Genomic DNA, 6998 nt, shown 5'->3' with positions numbered 1-6998 from the left:
ATTACATCCAAGCAATACTGCTCGCGGTGTAAAGGTTTTTCCTTTTAATTTCGTATTTACATCCGAGCACTAATGCTCGCGGTGTAAACGTTTGCCTCTGATATTATAATCTTTCTATTATAATACCTGTTCGCATGATCGAACTTAGCATAGTACTTTGGTTTGATTTAACAAAATCATAAATTTTGAAAAATACTCTAAGTACCGTAACATGCTTTCACTCATTTTGTTCATGTGTTTACGTACCTCATGGTGGTACGCTTTGCTATCGATGTACCTTATATGCCCCCCAAGTGATCGAGGAGCTTTAGGTCCTTGGTCACTTGCCTTGACCACGACCTGAGTGAACATTACTGTTCGGTGCAAAATTTAACACTTGTAATACAGCAAAACAACACACGTAATGAACAAATACTTGTAAAAATAAATTTACAAAAGTTGGCAAGAATGACTGGCTGCGCACAGTCCCTTATAATCTCGTATTAAAAATGTACTAAGCGTGTCTTTACGAGTGATCTTAAAAAGATCTTACATTTATAAGCGATTAGCCATACAACGTGGCTAACCCTTTTTGCTAAACTTGTAAAAAGTAAAATTTAATACAAGCCAGTCCTTTAAAAAAGACTGTTCATTGATAATACTTGCGCAGGTGTTCTCCATTCCAATAGCGTGGAACGAGATCTCCGTTTAGGCGTGCAAGTTTGTAGGTGCCCGGGTGAAGGACTTCTTCAATCTGGTAAGGTCCTTCCCAGTTTGGCCCGAGTACTCCAGCTGTGGGGTCGCGGGTATTCCAGAAAACTCATCGTAGCACTAGCTCTCCAACTTTGAATTTTCTTTCTTTTACTTTTGAATTAAAGTACCGGGAGACCTTTTGCTGATATGCAGCTACTCAGAGTTGGGCTCTTTCTCGTATTTCATCAATTGAGTCTAGGGACTCCATCATCAGTTGGCTGTTCTGGTCCTGGTCGTATGTTATGCGCCGATGTGATGGGGGATCTAACTCGACAGGTAACATAGCCTCATATCCGTAAGCTAAGGAAAATGGGGTATGACCTGTCGCTGTTCGGTGAGACGTTCTATACGACCATAGGACTTCAGGCAGCTGTTCTGGCTATGCTCCTTTGGCGTCTTCAAGCCTCTTCTTCAGGGTGTCCTTAAGGGTTTTATTCACGGCCTCGACCTGCCCGTTTGCTTGGGGATGCGCAACTAAAGAAAAGCTTTTAATAACTCCATGCCTTTCGTAGAAGTCGAGAAATAAGTCGCTGTCAAATTGGGTTCCGTTGTCTGAAACTATCTTTTGGGGCAAACCATATCAGCAAATAATGTTCTTGATGACGAAGTCAAGAGCTTTCTTGGTCGTTATGGTAGCGAGCGGTTCAGCTTCGGCCCATTTGGTGAAGTAGTCGACTGCTACAATTGCATATTTTACTCCACCCTTTCCTGTTGGAAGTGAGCCAATCAAATCTATCTCCCAAACCGCAAAAGGCCACGGACTCTGCATCTGTTTCAACTCGTTTGGAGCTGCTCATGAAATTTTGGAGAACCTTTGACATTTATCGCATCTTCGTACAAACTCCATCGAATCCTCGTTCATAGTTGGCCAAAAGTAGCCTTGCCTTAGAATCTTTTTTGCTAAACTCTGCCCCCCAGTGTGATCTCCACAGAAGCCTTCATGCACCTCTTTCATTAGTTCCTTAGCTTTTTCTGGTGTAAAGCACCTGAGTAGTGGTACGGAATATCCTCTTCGGTACATACACCATCGACCAGTATGTATCTAGCGGCTTGCTTTTGCAGAGTTCTGGCCTTGTTTCTATCTGTTGGTAGTATACCTTTTGTCAGATACTCCAAGTAAGGCGCCATCCATGTATCCTCCATTCGAATTTCCATACTGGCTTTAATTGCTCGTATGCTTGGCTCACTCAATCTTTCTACTGGCACAATGTTCAAAGTGTCAGCATCTTTCGTGCTCGCAAGTTTGGCTAAGGCGTCTGCATTCGAATTCTGATCCCGCGGTATTTGCTGGAGGGTATACTTCGTGAACTGGGCTAGCAGGTCTTTTGTTTTATTCAAGTAGGCCACCATTTTTAGGCCTCGCGCTTGATATTCCCCTAGAACTTGGTTCACTACCAGTTGTGAATCGCTGTAAATATCAAACGTCTTTATGCCCATGTCTTTGGCCATTCTCAATCCAGCAAGGAGTGCTTCATTATTTGACGCGGTGAAGTCGAACCTAATGGCGCACTGAAATCGATGCCCTTCCGATGTTATCAATATAACTCCCGCTCCTGCGTGTGATTCGTTGGACGACCCATCCGTGAATAACTTCCACGATGGAGCTTTCTCTTGAGGCTCAGTCGCACTAGGCTGTTCGCACTGTTCGTTGTCTGGGAGTTCGGTGAACTCTGCGATAAGATCAGCCAAGACTTGTCCTTTTATTGCTGCTCGCGGTGAATATGTGATATCGAACTGCCCTAGTTCGATTGCCCATTTTAATAAGCGCCCAGCTGCCTCTGGTTTTTGGAGGACTTGCCAAAGGGGCTGGTCGATTAGCACTATGATAGGATGGGCTTGAAAGTAAGGACGCAGCTTCCTTGAGGCCAGGATTAAGCAATTTGATAGCCTTTCGATGGGCGGATATCTCAGTTCTGCTCCGATCAGCCTCTTGCTTACATAGTAAACCGCTTTTTGTATGCCTTCTTCCTCTCGTACTAGTACCGCACTAGCAGCAACTTCAGTGATCGCCAGGTAAATGAACAGAGTTTCTCCTTCGATTGGCTTGGATAAAACGGGAGGCTATGCCATATGTGCCTTCAAGGCCGAAAAGCTTGCTCGCAGTCTCCTGTCCATTGAAACTTCTTATTGCCCCTAAGTAGATTGAAAAAAGGGACGTATTTGTCCGTTGATTTCGAAATGAATCTACTTAGGGTTGCGATTCTCCCGGTTAAACTTTGTACATCTTTGATCCTTTCTGGCGATTTCATATCAATCAGGGCTTTTATCTTGTCGGGTTTGGCCTCGATTCCTCTTGAATTTACAATGAACCCCAAAAACTTCCCTGATCCAACTCCGAAGGAACATTTGAGAGGATTTAGTTTCATCTGGTACTTGTTCAATACTTCAAAACATTCTTGTAAATCTTTCACATGTCCTTCTGCCTTCTTAGACTTTACCAGCATGTCGTCCACGTATACCTCCATGTTTACTCCGACCAGCTCTTTAAACATGTGGTTGACTAGCCGCTGATAATTCGCACCTGCGTTTTTCAGTCCGAAGGGCATTACTTTATAACAATATAAGCCTGTTTCGGTCCGAAAGCTGGTGTGATCCTCGTCAGGGGGATGCATGCTAATCTGATTGTAGCCCGAATATGCATCCATGAACGAGAGGATCTCGTGTCCTGCAGTAGCATCGACCAACTGGTCGAATCTTGGGAGTGGGAGGCAGTCTTTTGGGCAGGCCTTATTGACATCTGAAAAATCCACACATGTTCGCCATTTTCCGTTAGGCTTGGGAACCAGCACTGGATTGGAGACCCACGATGGATAATACGTTACCCTGATGAACCCATTCTCCTTTAATCTTTCGACTTCTTCTTTTAAGGCTCTCGACCGATCTTTATCGAGCAGCCTTCTTTTTTGCTGCACGGGTGGAAAAGTCTTGTCTATATTCTGGACATGGCTGATAACTGCAGGGTCTATCCTAGCCATGTCTTTGTGCGACCAGGCAAAGACTTCCTGGTTCCTCCGCAAAAATTCCACCAATGTATGCTTCGTGGTTGGTTCTAGGTTTTTCCCGACCTTCACGACTCTGGTCGGGTCTCTTTCGCCGAGTTGGACCTCTTCCAGGTCCTCAACAGGTCCAACGTTCTCTTCAAAATCCCCAAAGCGAGGATCTAGATCTCTATCCTCACTTTGGGCAACACCCTATTTGGTGACGTCATCACCGGATTGGGTTTGTGTATCAATTGCCATCTGCAACCTATCTGAGGTAGTACTCTTCGATGTTCCCTTTTTCGCCTTCGCAACTGAGGCGTTATAGCACTCTCTGGCCTCCCTCTAGTTTCCCAACAAGCGTCCTACCCCTGCGTCTGTCGGGAATTTCATGGCCAAGTGCCACATGGAGGTGACGGCCCGTAGATCAACCAGTATAGGCCTCCCAATGACGGCATTGTACGCCGAAGGACAATCAACTACTATAAAAGTAGCGAGTAATGTCCTGGTAGCAGGCGTTGTACCTGTCGTCACTGGCAGTTTGATTGATCTGGCGGGGGCGAGTCCCTCACCAGAGAAGCCGTATATTGTTTGGTTGCAGGGCTCCAGGTCCTTAACGGACAGTTTCATGCGTTCCAGCGAAGATTTATACAGGATATTCACCGAACTTCCTGTATCGACCAGCACTCTCTTCACCATCATGTTGGCCATTTGGATATCCACGACCAGCGGATCAGAATGTGGGAATCGGACATGTTGGGCGTCGCTATCAGAGAAGGTTATCTCACCCTCTTCTGATCGAGCCTTTTTTGGCGCGCGGTCCTCCACAACCTTCATCTCGATGTCCTGGTCGTGGTGCAGAGTCCGAGCGTATCGTTCCCTGGCCTTTCCGCTATTTCCCGCGAGGTGCGGGGCTCCACAAATGGTTAATAGTGTGCCAGTCACGGGGGCAGGCTGCAAAAGTGGCGAGCGTTGGCGCGTGGGCGCTTGCTCGTTGCCACCTGGAGCTTCTCGTTGGGAATTTCCCGAGGCCCGTATGTATCTTCTCAAGTGTCGTTGTCTAATAAGGAACTCGATTTCATCCTTCAGCTGATTGCATTCATTGGTGTCATGTCCATAGTCGTTATGATAACGACAGAACTTGGTAGTGTCTCTTTTCGAAATATCCTTTCGAATGGGGGAAAACTTCTTATAAGGCACACTGGAACTCATGGCCTGATAAACCTCCCCCCGAGACTCAACAAGGGCAGTGTAGTTAGTGAATCGAGGTTCATAACGGTTACCCTTGGCTCGTTTATTGTCGGAGGTGGTAGGCTCATTGTGTGGCCGTTTTCCACCATTCTTGCCATTGCCGTTACCGTTCCCGTTGCCTTTGCTGTTGTCGTTAGGTTTAGACTCATTGGCGGCTTTGGCGGGCTCGACAGCCTTCTTATCCTTGCCTGGAGGCTTTCCATCATCGGCAATGGCATCTTCGAGCTTGATGTAACGATCTTCCCGATCCAAGAACTCCTGGGTAGTTCTAACCACATCCTTTCGGAGGCTTTTCCAGAGGGGGGTGCGACGCTTAACCCCTACGGTTATGGCCATCATTTTGACTTCATCCTCCACTGTTTTTGCTCCAGTGGTTGTTCACATAAAGCGCTGGATGTAATCCTTCAGCAATTCTCCATCCTGCAGGCGAATTTCAACCAGCTGGTTTGCCTTGGTCGAATGCACTCGACCTGCGTAGAACTGTCCATAAAAATCCCTTACGAACATCTCCCAGGAAACTATGCTTGTAGGAGGGAACTTGAAAAACCACTCCTGTGTGGCATCAGAAAGTGTTGCAGGGAAGATCCTGCACCGAGCATCTTCTGACACTTTCTGAATGTCCATTTGTATCTCAAATTTATTGACGTGAGATACCGGGTCACCGTACCCATCAAAGTTCGAAAGCATAGGCATTTTAAACTTGCTAGGAGTCTCTGCCATAGCTATCCTCTGAACGAAAGGAGTGCCTTTTCTCCTGTCGTGGTCGATGTAATATGTTCTTCCCCCGACCAGCTGTTGCACCGCTTGGTTGAGGGCATCTATCTAGGCCTGCACAGCGATAGGAATCGTTGTGGCCTCTATTGCTGGGGGGATGTTCTCGCCGTTCCGCTCGCGGCGATCGTTGAGCACATCTCTCAAGTCCTCGTATCTTCTCCGCTGCTCGCTAGCTCTGAGTCAGTTGAAGACGTTATTCTGCCTGGATTGCCCCCCAGCGTCCTATCTGCCGGATTGGTCATCCTGAGGTGGCTGATTCCTGTTTCCACCTCTTTTGTCATTCCTCCGACCGGAATTTCCTCTGCCGAAATCGGCCTCATCATAACCATTGCCATCTCTGAATCGTGATTGGCTATGACGGGATCGACTGTTTCCTCGATTTCCTTCCCGAGCTGAAACGTCCCGAGCGTTAGAGGGTGGCCTGCGTTGGTCGTTAGGTAACCGTGCATTATCATGCCGTGGGGGACCTTGAACCGCAGAGCCCAACTCTGAGTTCCTCCTATTACCAGGAGGATGCTGTCCTCTGTTCGGAAGGTTCGGCTCGTCACCCCTATGGCGTCTAGGACTGTGAGGCTAATGCTCGGTCCTATTCTGCCTCTGACGCGGGGGATTGCCGCGACCAGCTTGGGATGGAGGCTGTGCCTCAGGGTCTCCTAGAGGGACATCGTCCTGAGGTAAAGGTGGCTGCTCGGGCCTTTGTGGGCTCGAGGGTTGGATAGGCGGACTAGGATTCGGACCCCTGTGAGGTGGCCCATTCGCAGGTTGATCAGGTTGCGAGGCAGGTGCAGCTTGGTTCCTAGCCAATTGCAAGGCTGCCTCAAGGGTTGTCATGGCTTCGCTCTGGCAACGGTCCATCTCTGCCTACCTCTCATATAACTCCACGCGCTGCCATTCAATCTCTTGCTGCTGCCGCGCCATGATTTCGGCAGCACTTTCCTGACTGGCCCTCAGATTGGCCAGCTCTTCATGCAATGCCCCCAGAGTACTCTTCAGCATCGCGTCATCCATTTCTTCCTCCTCAAAGTCCAAATGTGGCTCATCCTCAGCCACGCTTGCAGGAGGAGGAGGAGGCGGGTTTGATGGTGCAGCGGCGGCCGCCTGTCCAGTTTTCCTTGTAGTTTTCGCCATTAGTTTTCTCAACGGTGATATACCAAGCTCTCAATGAAAGCACCAGAATGTTGACCTTGATTTTGGGCAACTGACATGGAGTCAAAATACGCTTGAAGTAGATGAATGCGTTGAAAAGAACATAATGATGAAAAG

This window comes from Humulus lupulus, chromosome 7 (assembly GCF_963169125.1).
Source record: "Humulus lupulus chromosome 7, drHumLupu1.1, whole genome shotgun sequence".
Taxonomy (NCBI): domain Eukaryota; kingdom Viridiplantae; phylum Streptophyta; class Magnoliopsida; order Rosales; family Cannabaceae; genus Humulus; species Humulus lupulus.
This window is presented reverse-complemented; position numbering follows the sequence as displayed.